The sequence below is a fragment of the Aethalodelphis obliquidens genome, unplaced genomic scaffold, assembly GCF_003676395.1.
Source record: "Aethalodelphis obliquidens isolate GAN/ISIS:26980383/991018 unplaced genomic scaffold, ASM367639v1 scaffold44, whole genome shotgun sequence".
NCBI classification, from domain to species: domain Eukaryota; kingdom Metazoa; phylum Chordata; class Mammalia; order Artiodactyla; family Delphinidae; genus Aethalodelphis; species Aethalodelphis obliquidens.
In genome coordinates this window covers 6,461,208-6,473,103 of record NW_020837988.1, presented here as the reverse complement: position 1 = coordinate 6,473,103, position 11,896 = coordinate 6,461,208, and positions in this window count along the sequence as shown.

The window sequence follows — 11,896 nt, the reverse complement described above, 5'->3', positions numbered from 1 at the left end:
TTTCTTTCTTTCTTTCTTTCTTTCTTTCTTTCTTTCTTTCTTTCTTTCTTTCTTTCTTTCTTTCTCTCTCTCTCTCTCTCTCCCTCCCTTCCTTCCTTCCTCCTTCCTTCTTCCTTCCTTCCTTCCTTCCTTCCTTCCTTCCTTCCTCCTTCCTTCCTTCCTTTTTCTTTCTTTCTTTTATTGTGGCCCCACCACATGGCATGTGAGATCTTAGTTCCCCAACCAGGGATTGAACCTGTGCTCCCCACAGTGGAAGCATGGAGTCTTAACCACTGGACCACCAGGGAAGTTCCAGGGTTCTGTCTTTTTCTTATTTATTTGCTGGGTGGCCTTGGACAATCATAGATGTGTCTCAAGGTCTTTTCAGTCCTCTGCAAAGTGCCACAGACCCTCTAGTTTGTGATCTCAAGGTAACCTTCTGGTTCCCAGTGTGTAATAGCGTAGGCCCCACTGATGTCTTTCCAGCTGACCCCAGCTCTCTCTGAAAGGTCCCTCAGGAGCTACTGCCACACACCCAGTAGAAAGCTCCTTTAAGGCTTTTTTAAAGGCAAAATGTTAGCATTTAGTTAATATGGATGGAGGGCACATGGGCATTTCTTTTTTGTTATGTTAGTCTCTGTATCTTTTGTTAAGCTTTAAAATTTCAGAATTAACAATGAATTTTCATGTATCCATACAATGGAATATCATGTAGTCATTAAAAAAAGGTGGATGACAAAATGCCTGTTCTATATATACATATATATATATACACACACACACAGATACATACACACACATATATATATCACATATGTATATACACACATATACACACACATCACATATGTATATATACCTATATACACACATACATATATACACACATATATCACACATGTATATGCACACATATATACACACATACACACACATCACATATGTATACACACATATACACACATGCATATACACATATATATCACATATGTATATATACATATATACACGCATACATATATACACACAGATACACACACATATATATCACGTATGTATATACACATATACACACATCACATATGTATACACGCATATACACATATATATCACATATGTATACACACATATCACATATGTATATACACATATATACACACATATACTCACATATATATACACACATACATACATATACACACATCACATATATACACACACACATATACATATACACACATATATATACACACACATATACATATACATGGATATATTCAGAGTGCGATTCCATTTTTATTTAAAGAAGGTGTTTTGAAGCAGTGGCACCACAGGTAGCTTTTTGCTTTGCTTTGCTTTTCTCACATTTGTAATTAAACATGTATTAGTAATAATGGCTCCCATTACTGACTAACAGCCACCAATAAAAGCTGACTGTTCGCCCAGCACCGTGCTCAAGCCTCATTTTACTTCTCCCCCGGCCTATGTGGCAGCCACTCACCCCCAGGGGCCTGCCCGAGGCTGGGGCCTGGCTTACCCGCCCCTGGATGCTCTGATCTGCCTTCCATGCCAGGTTTCCTGCTCGCGGCCCTTGCAGACTCCTCTGCGGCTGGGCCATTCTTTGCCAGTGGCCACCGCTGCTGACACAGTGATGGCCCTGGGGAGGAGTGCAACTCATTCCTCAGCCGCTCTGCCCAGAGCGTAAGGTAGCCCTTCTCTAGGTCCTCCCAGCTCATCTGAAACCAGGCGTGGGGTGAGGCCAAAAGAAAGGAGATACGCCCCAAAGGATAGCTCAGAACTACTGCAGAGACCTGTGCTCAGACCCTCCAGGGCTTCCTATTTGACAGTAGGAATGGTTATATATTTTGTGGGTCTCAGCACAAAATAAAAATATGGGGCTCCTTGTACAAAAATTAATACTCTCAAGATGGCGACAGCAGAGTAATAAAACAATCACGGAGCCCTTCCAAATGTAGGGCCCAGGTTGCACACTCATGACACGTGCCTTGTTGGGCAGGCTTCTGTCTCACTTCTCATCTGCCTTCCTGAGTCCAATCCAGGCATCTTCACACCACCTGATTCTGATCCCAAAATGAAGAGGAAGAACTTTCCTTCATTCCAGCCTGAGCTTCACCTCCTGCATCCTCATCCCCGCCCCCCTTCCCCCACCCCAATCTGCCTCCTCCCTGGGTGATTGAAAGTGGAAAGTTGGGTCATCTTCCTCCATAGGAAAATCTACTCCCAGCCTCAGGGTGAGGTCTGGCTCCACAGCCCCAGTAAACCAATCCCTTTATAGGGTGACGTCAGTTCCTTTCCTGGGTCTGGTTACTAAGAAACTAAGTTGGATTAGTCAGTCTTAAGTGACACCGTGAGCGGGACACAACTAGCCCAATTTAGATGGGAGAGTGGCAAGTTCAGTTCATTTCTTTGTCAACCACTTCTCACTGAAACATTTAAAAGACACTGTTACCCAACCTCCTCTGAGATTGCCATAGGGACATCTGTCATTGCATGGCGAGCCCACAGCTTACATCACCCCCATTTTCCTTGGAAATTGCTCTCTTCCATTCTCCACTGACAGGGAATGGGCAGGACAGACTCCACCTTCGGGGTGGACACGTGACCCATCTCAGCCCAATGAGCATTAGATCTAGGACTTTAGTTGAAACAGGCAGCTGTGAGGATGTGACCCTGGAGCTGCTGGCAGCCATGTGAGCCCAGGAGGAAGTTGTAATTAAAGCTGAACCAGAGGGAAGAATGTTGAGGGACAGAGAGAGCGAGGCTGCTGGTGCCATTGTCTGAGTCCCCAGATCCAACGGAGCCGGATGTCAGTGGCATCCCCAGGCTCGCCAATGAATTCTCTTTTTGGCTTAAGATGGTTTGAGTTGGTTCTCTCACTGGCAATCAAAAGGGTCCTGACCACAGAGCTCCCCTTTCACAGGCAGTAATAATGTCTGTGCTGCTCATGCTTCGTGCTGTGGAAATCAAATGTGACAACATATGTGCAACTGCTCTGCAGACTGCAAAGGGCTTTTGAATGGAACGACCAGGGAAGGTCAGTCAGCTGATGCAGAGCCAGGACAACACCCTGAGCCCAGTTCTCTTTTATTGCTAACGAGCTGTCTCCTGCTCTAAGAAAATCAGTGAAAACAGCAATGGAGCAGGTGGCAGACAGGGCAGGGAGTGGGCAGGATAGTTGGTGGACAGGACAGGGGTGAACAGAGCAGGGTGTAGATGAGAAGAAAGTGGACAGGACAAGAGGTGGTCCGGGACTACTCTGTGTGGCCTTCTCATGCGTTTGTGGTGTCTGTGATGTCTGGGGGAGACCTGGCTTTTCAGGCATAGACAGGGCAGAGTGAAGGTCTTGGAGGGCATGACCCCAGAGCTCACCTGGACCCTCACTTCTGTCTTTCTAAACCCTCTCTTCATGCATCAACTTGTCATCCTAAGGGGTCAGGGCCCTGGCCTTTTTTTTTTTTGCCACTTGTGTCACTTTCATCCAACACAGTACTGTAAGTTGCAGCTAGAACAATCAGACAATTATTACAGAACAATCAGACAAGAAAAATAAATAAAATAATCCAAATCAAAAAAGGGCCCTGGGGCTTCCCTGGTGGCGCAGTGGTTGAGAGTCCGCCTGCCGATGCAGGGGACGCGGGTTCGTGCCCTGGTCCGGGAAGATCCCACATGCCGTGGAGCGGCTGGGCCCGTGAGCCATGGCCGCTGAGCCTGCGCGTCCGGAGCCTGTGCTCCGCAACGGGAGAGGCCACAACAGTGAGAGGCCCGCGTACCGCAAAAAAAAATAAAAAAAATAAATAAAAAAAAAAAAAGGGCCCTGGCATTGTTGAGTTTGGATGTTTTTTTGGGTCAGATCTTTAGCGACGCTGAGGGAGGGGTACCAGCTTTGTTTCTCTGAATCTGACTCTGCCATGCTTGGGCCACGGATCTTTGCTCTGGGCGCTTCACAGAACAAACGCCTTCCTTTTTTGGACGTGGATTTGAAGGGCTCCCTGTCTTGGGTGCCCAGTGCCATTCTGGCCTTCAGAGGTGGGCCCCTTTCCTGGGGCTGTGGAGTTTACAGCCTTTCGGATCAGTGGCTGAATCAGGATCCAGAACTTGACAGCCTGAGAGAGCTGCAAGTCTCTGACCTGGTCCCCTGCTTCCCACCATGTGAGACGAGAGGTCTCTGACTTTTGAGAAGTCTTCATGGGCACTGATGTCCATGTGTCAACATGGGCTACAGTCAGATATGGCCTGAGTCCTCTGTGCCAGCCGGCTAAGCCACCCAGCCTGCCAGACTCAGCTCCTTGGGGTGGGGAATGGGTCTTGTGCCTGGACCCTCAGGGACACATGGCATCCGGCAGACGTTTGCTGATTCTCAAGATTCTCAACCAGAAATATCCAGTTTCAAGGGGGGCATGTGGAATGGGGCAGTGGTGGGATATAAGGAAATGACTGCAATCACCTTTTTCCTCTTTCGTGGTCTCTCCCCTGAAACCCATATCCCTAAGGCCCTGACATGGGCCCTGAGCGAGATGGAGGCAGAGTGGTGGGATGACAGCTGGGGGAAGCATCCCTCCCCCACCTTCTTCTCTCCCCATCACCGGGTCAAGTCCAGGGCATTCTCAAACTCAAAGGCAAGTGGTCCCTATAGGAGTGTTGGAAACTGGGTATCTGGGGAGAATAGAATGCCTACCTGCCCGAAGTCACAGTTAAACACAGTCAAGGGAGGCAGAGGTCAGTGTGGAGAGGACCCGAGGGTCGGAGGGGCAGAGGGGGTTGTAGATTGAGGCTGTCCTTGTAGTGTAGCCAGCCGTCAAACCATATCAGCCTGATATCTTTAAACATCTGAGTTCTCCAAATCTCTCTCTCTCTCTCTCTCTTTTTTTTTTTTTTGAATTTCATGCTTAGCAAACCATCCCCTGATTATAATGTGGCTTGGCATCTAGGACAATACCTCAGTTTTGTGAGTTTGATTAACACAAGCCTGCCTGGAGATATGGTTCCACTCTTTTTTGTTTTATTTTGCATTTTTTAGCTTTTATTTTTAATGCTTTTTTGAGATGGATCCACCCTTGACTGAGTGAACAAAACTCATCTTTGGTCCTGCAGAGTTGGGGACACCATAAAGTGATGACAATCTGTGAGCCCCTTGGAGAAACCCTTTGCCCTCTCCCGACTCTACCTCTTTGCATTTCCAGCTTGCTGGGCTTTGAATCTGGGCTCTGCCACTTATTAGCTGGGTGACATTAGGTAAGTTTCTTAATGTCTATGTGCCTCAGTCTACTCATCTGTAAAATGAGATTAAAATAGGGTTGTTGGGACTTCCCTGGTGGCTCCGTGGTTAAGAACCCACCTGCCAATGCAGGGGACACAGTTTCGATCCCTGGTCCGGGAAGATCCCACATGCCGCGGAGCAACTAAGCTCATGCGCCACAACTACTGAGCCCGCGCGCCACAGCTACTGAAGCCCGTGTGCCTAGAGCCCGTGCTCTGCAACAAGAGAAGCCACCGTGATGAGAAGCCCATGCACTGCAACGAAGAGTAGCCCCTGCTCGCCGCAACTCGAGAAAGCCATGCACAGCAACGAAGACCCAACGCAGACAAAAATAAATAAATAAATAAATACATTCATTAAAAAAAAAAAATAGGGTTGTTGTAGGACTGAAGGATATAAAGTGCTTAGCACGGTGCCTGGCACATACGTGCTATGTAAGGCTCTGCTGTTATTGTTTGAATTCCCATAATGCCTATGTGCTGTGAACCTCGAGCAAGTAACTATTTTTTTTCCATCTGGCTTTCATTTCCTTATTTATAACATGGAATTAACAATAACAGCTACTGGAAAAAGCATGGGGTAAGCGTAAAGTGTCATAGCATTTGCATTATGGTTTTTTGTAAATTATACTGCTCCACAAATGAACCATTTGTCTTTATTTTTATCATTTATTATTAACAATTGTTAGTCTTCCTGGGCCCCTCTAGACTATAGTGTAGATGATTTAATACTTAGTTCATAGCCTAATGAAACCTGGGAAGGGGACCAGAGAAGAGGGAAGAATCTGGGCACAGAGAAGGTTCGGCACTGCTCCCACAGAGGGAGGGGGATCCTGAGGAGCTGGACGGGGTCTCTGCCCCTTCTGTGCTGAGCCCGTACCAGCAGCTTCATTCCCTCGCAGAGGTTAAGTGCCTTCTCCATGTGAAGTTGGGAGGGGCTGGAAGAAGTAGTTGCCAATTCCTGACTGTCCCCTGGGAGTATCGCTCTGCTAGAGGGCAGAGCCGCTTTTTAAAAAGCAGAGCTGCCGGCAGAGATGTGGATGCAAAACTCAAATGGCAGAGGGAGGAAGAAAAGGGAACGTTCTTGCTTTGCCATTAAAAGGCTCGTAACAACCAAAGAAGAGACAAAGAATAAGAACGCCTCATCACTGGCCCTGCCTATAGCTTGTGAGAGGAGTGTGTGTGTGCGTGTGTGTGCGCGCGCGTGTGTGTGTGTGTGTGTGTGTGCTGTTGGCAGCAGTGGGCAGAGGACTAGAAAGCAAAAGGAAATATGAGATTAAACACAACTTGGTTCAAGACACCTGAAAGCATACCACCTATGGTATGGCATTTACATAAGCACAAATTATTAAAAATACACCCTTGTGTTGATGGGTAAAAACTGTCCGCTAATAAGCAGAAATGCAAACAGGAAGGGAGGGAGCAGACTTTGGCATCGAGGTCAGGGAAGTAAGAATCATTTGCTGGGGGAATTTTGAGTTCTGCTTGTTTCAACGGTTCTATTATTTTCACTGCACTGCTTAGGACCTTGCTAACTTCGCGAGCAGCGTGGGGTCGGGGAGGCTTTGATGGGTGCAATCAGAGGTTAAGATTTACAGATCTGTTGTCTGCTGCTGTCTTGGAGTTCTCTCATTTGTCCCCAGAAAACCTCCTCTGCTTGGCAGATGGGAGGATGGTCCAGGGCTGTTCCATCTGGGGAGGTACATTGCCTGAGCTCTGCTAGGTAGCAAAGGAGCTGTGATCTCCATTCTCACTTGGAATCTCCAAGGATTGTTTCTCTTGCCTGAGAGAGGAGGATAGAAACAAGGAGCATGCTGGGATAAACTTAGAGCCACTTCAAATGTCCATTTCCACAATTCCCTAGCCTGATGCTCACCTCTGGCTGTTTACTTCCAGCAAAGCTGGATTTCCTGTCCTGAAGATGAAGGAAGGCGTAGCCCTTTCCCAGAACACCTCACAAGGGAAACATTAGCATAGCAACACTAGTAAGTTTCAGAAGTTTCTTCACAAAGGGTCCCAGGAACTCTAAATTAGAGGGAAGAGTGCTTGGAGAGGGAAGCCTGAGAGTTTGGAAAATGCCTTTGAGACATTGGACAGAGTCACGGTCATTTCCTGCTAAGGTTATGCAGGAGAACCAGCTGGCATCACTCCCCATGCTAGCTGGCTGGCTGGGATCTGGGCAGGACTGATGAATTAGCCAAAGGAGTCCCAGATGGTCAGAGATTGTTAATGATATAACATACACATTTGTTTATCCGAAAGTCTCCAGAGCAGGCCAGAGAGGAAAACAAGCAAATGGAAATATTCTACAGGGAGGGGAGCAGCTAACCTTTCTTGGCTTTCTTGTTTGTTCCTGAGCTGAAGATAGAAATCTGACAAGAATTGGATCTAGTCTTCTCACACTTTCCTTTTATATATCTCTTTCTTTTTTTTTTAAATTAAAAACCTTTTTTAAAAAAAAATAAATTTTCTTATTTATTTATTTTTGGCTGCGTTGGGTCTTTGTTGCTGCGCGTGGGCTTTCTCTAGTTGCGGCGAGCGGGGGCTACTCTTTGTTGCGGTGCACGGACTTCTTGTTGTGGTGGCTTCTCTTGTTGCGGAACACGGGCTCTAGGTCCGCAGGCTTCAGTAGTTGTGGCTCACGGGCTCTAGAGCACAGGCTCAGCAGCTGTGGCTCACTGGCCCAGCTGCTCCGCGGCATGTGGGATCTTCCCGGACCGGGGCACGAACCCGCGTCCCCTGCCTCGGCAGGTGGATTCTCAACCACTGCGCCACCAGGGAAACCCTGTATATTTTTTTCTTTTGCTTCTTCCTCCTGCATCTCCTCCTCCTCGCCTCCTCTTCTTCTTTTCTCTCTCTTTTTCCTTTTTTAGAAAATAACCCACTTTATTGAGGTACTATGGTATTGACGTATTGATGAACTCACTTTGAGACTAAAATCTCTTCACCTACAGGGCATGGATTTTCTGTGGAATCGGATTCTTTGACCACAAATTTGTGTTTCATTAACATTGTTTTTTAAAAAATATTTATTTAATTATTTGGCTGCACTGGGTCTTAGTTGTGGCACGTAGGATCTTCCATCTTCCTTGCAGCATGAGGGATCTTTTAGTTGCGGCATGCGAACTCTTAGTTGCAGGATGTGGGATCTAGTTCCTTGACCAGGGATCGAACCCAGGCTCCCTGCATTGGGAGCTCAGAGTCTTAGCACCTGGACCACCAGGGAAGTCCCTCATTAATATTGTTTAATGGAAGAAAAGTGCTCTTGAGGGATAAAGAATGGTAGAGGGAGATAGAGTAGCTGGTATGGCCTCCTGCTGGTTGACTTGTCTTTCTCTGGTAAAATCTTCTGGCAAGGAATAACAACACCACTGAACCCAGACCCTTCTCTAGGATCAGTGGGTGACAGCCTTGTGGGAGGGAGGCTGGCTGGTGTATGGAACTTTGCCTTTTTCAGATATTAAGTCTCAAGCAGAGGCCATGAGAGAGAGGCCTCAAATTGAGGTCAGAAGTGACCATTTCTTTCTGAGTTATCTCACTGTATCTTCCTGTACCTTGATCAGGGCCCATCTGAGACTCTATACAGTATTATAGCAATTTGTGTGCATTTTGTTTTTGTTTTTGTTTTTGTTTTTGCGGTACGCGGGCCTCTCACTGTTGTGGCCTCTCCCATCGCGGAACACAGGCTCCGGACGCGCAGGCTCAGCGGCCGTGGCTCACGGGCCCAGCCGCTCCGCGGCATGTGGGATCTTCCCGGACCGGGGCACGAACCCGCGTCCCCTGCATCGGCAGGCGGACTCTCAACCACTGCGCCACCAGGGAAGCCGTGTGTCCATGTTTTACAGGCCATGAGCTTACTGAAGGTGGGAACTACTTTTTTGGGGTGTGCGTGTGCGTGTGTGTTCTTTATAACGCTCAGCATAGTTTCTTACCCTTTGAAAATGCTCAGTATATGTTTGCTGAATGACTAGATGAGGCACGTGGACTATTGAAAGAGGTAGACATACAAGATGAGCCGTAGGAGAGGGACATGAAACACAAGCACAAGAGAGGTGGGAGAGCGTGGAGGTGACCTGCTTACCTTTTCCAGAGTTAGAGGACATGGGAATCCTTGTAGGACAGAGAACTTTCATCCTTATCTCTCTAATGATTCCATCTTTTTTCCAGTGAGGCCCAAGCCCTGGATGAATGGATGGACCGTCCACGCCTTTATGCCCCCTGGTTGCTTGTTTTTCTGAGTTTCGATAGAAGAGACTGACTTTAACTTAGTAATTATTTGCTCCTCTTGGAACAAGATTAGCATGAGGGTGTTCATCACAGCACTGGGGAGGATGAGTTAGGAAGTGAGCTCCTTTTTTTTTTTTTTTTTGCGGGGGTGGGGGCCTGCACCACGTGGCCTGCGGGATCTTCGTTCCCTGACCAGGGATTGCACCTGTGTCTCCTGCAGTGAAAGCGCCAAGTCTTAACCACTGGACCGCCAGGGAAGTCCAGGAAGTGAGCTATTGAACTCACTTTGTCCTGATTCACTAGCATCTGGGGCAAAAGCTGCCCCCATTCTGTACTTCATTTGCTCAGAATTCACAGTCAGGACCTGACACAGCAAGAACCCACCATGGAGTGTTTCTGAGCCCCTAACTCCCATCATTGCCTCTGATGGCTCATGAGATCGTACTGGCAGTGAAAGAGGGCTGGGAGCACTCTAAGGGAAAGAGCAGCAAGGTTGTTCACATGTTTTAAATTATTTAGTTGCATCAAATATTCAGATTGGTGAGAACATCAGCGACTCTATTTAAAAACTCCAAGCATGTCATGGATGGACTCAGTGTTTCCAGACAGTTCCCAGCTTCCAGCCCACACTCAGAGGATATTCTAAGAGTTACTCAGGCTCATTTGGGTCAGCCTCCACCTCTCGGGATGAGCTAAAGTGCAAGTGCTATCCAAGGTTGATGATACTTGGTGTATGTTTTCCAGATAAGTGAAGTTTTTCATTGCACCCCATGTCTCACCTCCCAGAGAAAAGAGCTATTCAACTTAGGAACTCAGGGTGGCAAGGTTCACACAGTCATGATTTTTGTGTAGGTGGGTGTGTGAGCTTAATCCCATGGGATTGTGCCTGTGAAATATGTGTGTGTTTCTGCATATGAAGTTGCTGCTCTTCTCACAAAGCTTCATTATTTTAGGTGAGACCCAATGTGACACCTATTGAAGTTGTGCTGGAGCTCAAGATGTGTGTCCTAATAACAACCATTTATTGAATGTTTCCTATACACCCAAGAAAGAAAGAAAGAAAGAAAGAAAGAAATTACATTATGTTATCTAACATTTTCACTCAAAAAACCCCAATAAGCCAGGTATTACTATTCCTATTTTATAGATAAGAAAAGAAAGGCTCACAGATGCCATTCAAAGTCACATCAAGGTCTGAATACAAGCCTGGGGTTTCTCTCCATCATACAGCAATACCTCTTTTCTGGCAGGTTTCTAAGACGATCCTACGTAAAATCTGATTGCCCTGTCAAAACATTAAATAACACTTCCCCGTCTATAAAGGTGATCTCTGGGGAGGAGAATAGGAAGTGTATGTGGAAGGGGGTATGTGGGGTGTGGTTTCTGGGAAGCTGGTAAGGGTCTACCTTTATTTTGATAGTGGTTGCACAGAGCGGCTCTCTTTGTGATAACCCATCAGGTTATACCCCATCAGGGTATACACATGATTTGGGCTTTTCTTGTGTTTGTTATACTTCAACAAAATGTTTAATTAAAAAATCCTTCCTAGCAACTAATGTTGGAGGGGAGCCCTGCCTCCCATGGTCAATGTGTTCTAATTAATCATCAGGATTCCCTGGACTCTATTACACAGCACATTTAAAAATAATACAAATATGTCCAGAACTTCTGCTGCCAGTGTCCTTGTCCTCACGGTGAGCCACGGCCACCCCCCGCCTCTGCAGAAGACCCTCCAATGCTAACAGGTTTACTCGATATATAGGGAAGGAAGGAGAAGGACATGCCTGCCATTTTATGGATTAAGAAGAATGCCTGGAGTTATGCCGGGAAAATCATCATTTCTTACTCTGTCAACTGGAGATCTTTTATAGTTTTGGGAAAATTAGTAAGATTATTGATCTATCATTAATTCAAATCTGAGTTTCAATTAATTTAATCAGACTATCAGATGGAAATCTAGGTAATTTGAGGCTTTGATTCAGTGGGAAGATAAAAGAAAGAAGGAAAACAAGGAATAAGGCATCAGACTCTGTGTGGATCAATATTATATGCTGGTTGTATCACACTGCCATTTTAATTTTAAGACTTTTTAAAATTTGGATATTCACAAATAATGTGATGTAATTAGCTTTATCAAGTGAAATGTATACAGTAAGCATTATAATGTATACATGACCCATGAGGAATGTTTGATCTAAAGACTAATGTCCCCTCCAGGGGCTTCCCTGGTGGCACAGTGGTTGAGAATCTGCTTGCCAATTCAGGGGACACGGGTTTGAGCTCTGGTCCGGGAAGATCCCACGTGCCGCGGAGCATCTGGGGCCGTGTGCCACAACTACTGAGCCTGTGCTCTAGAGCCCGCGAGCCACAGCTACTGAAGCCCGTGCGCCACAACTACTGAAGCCCGCGCGCC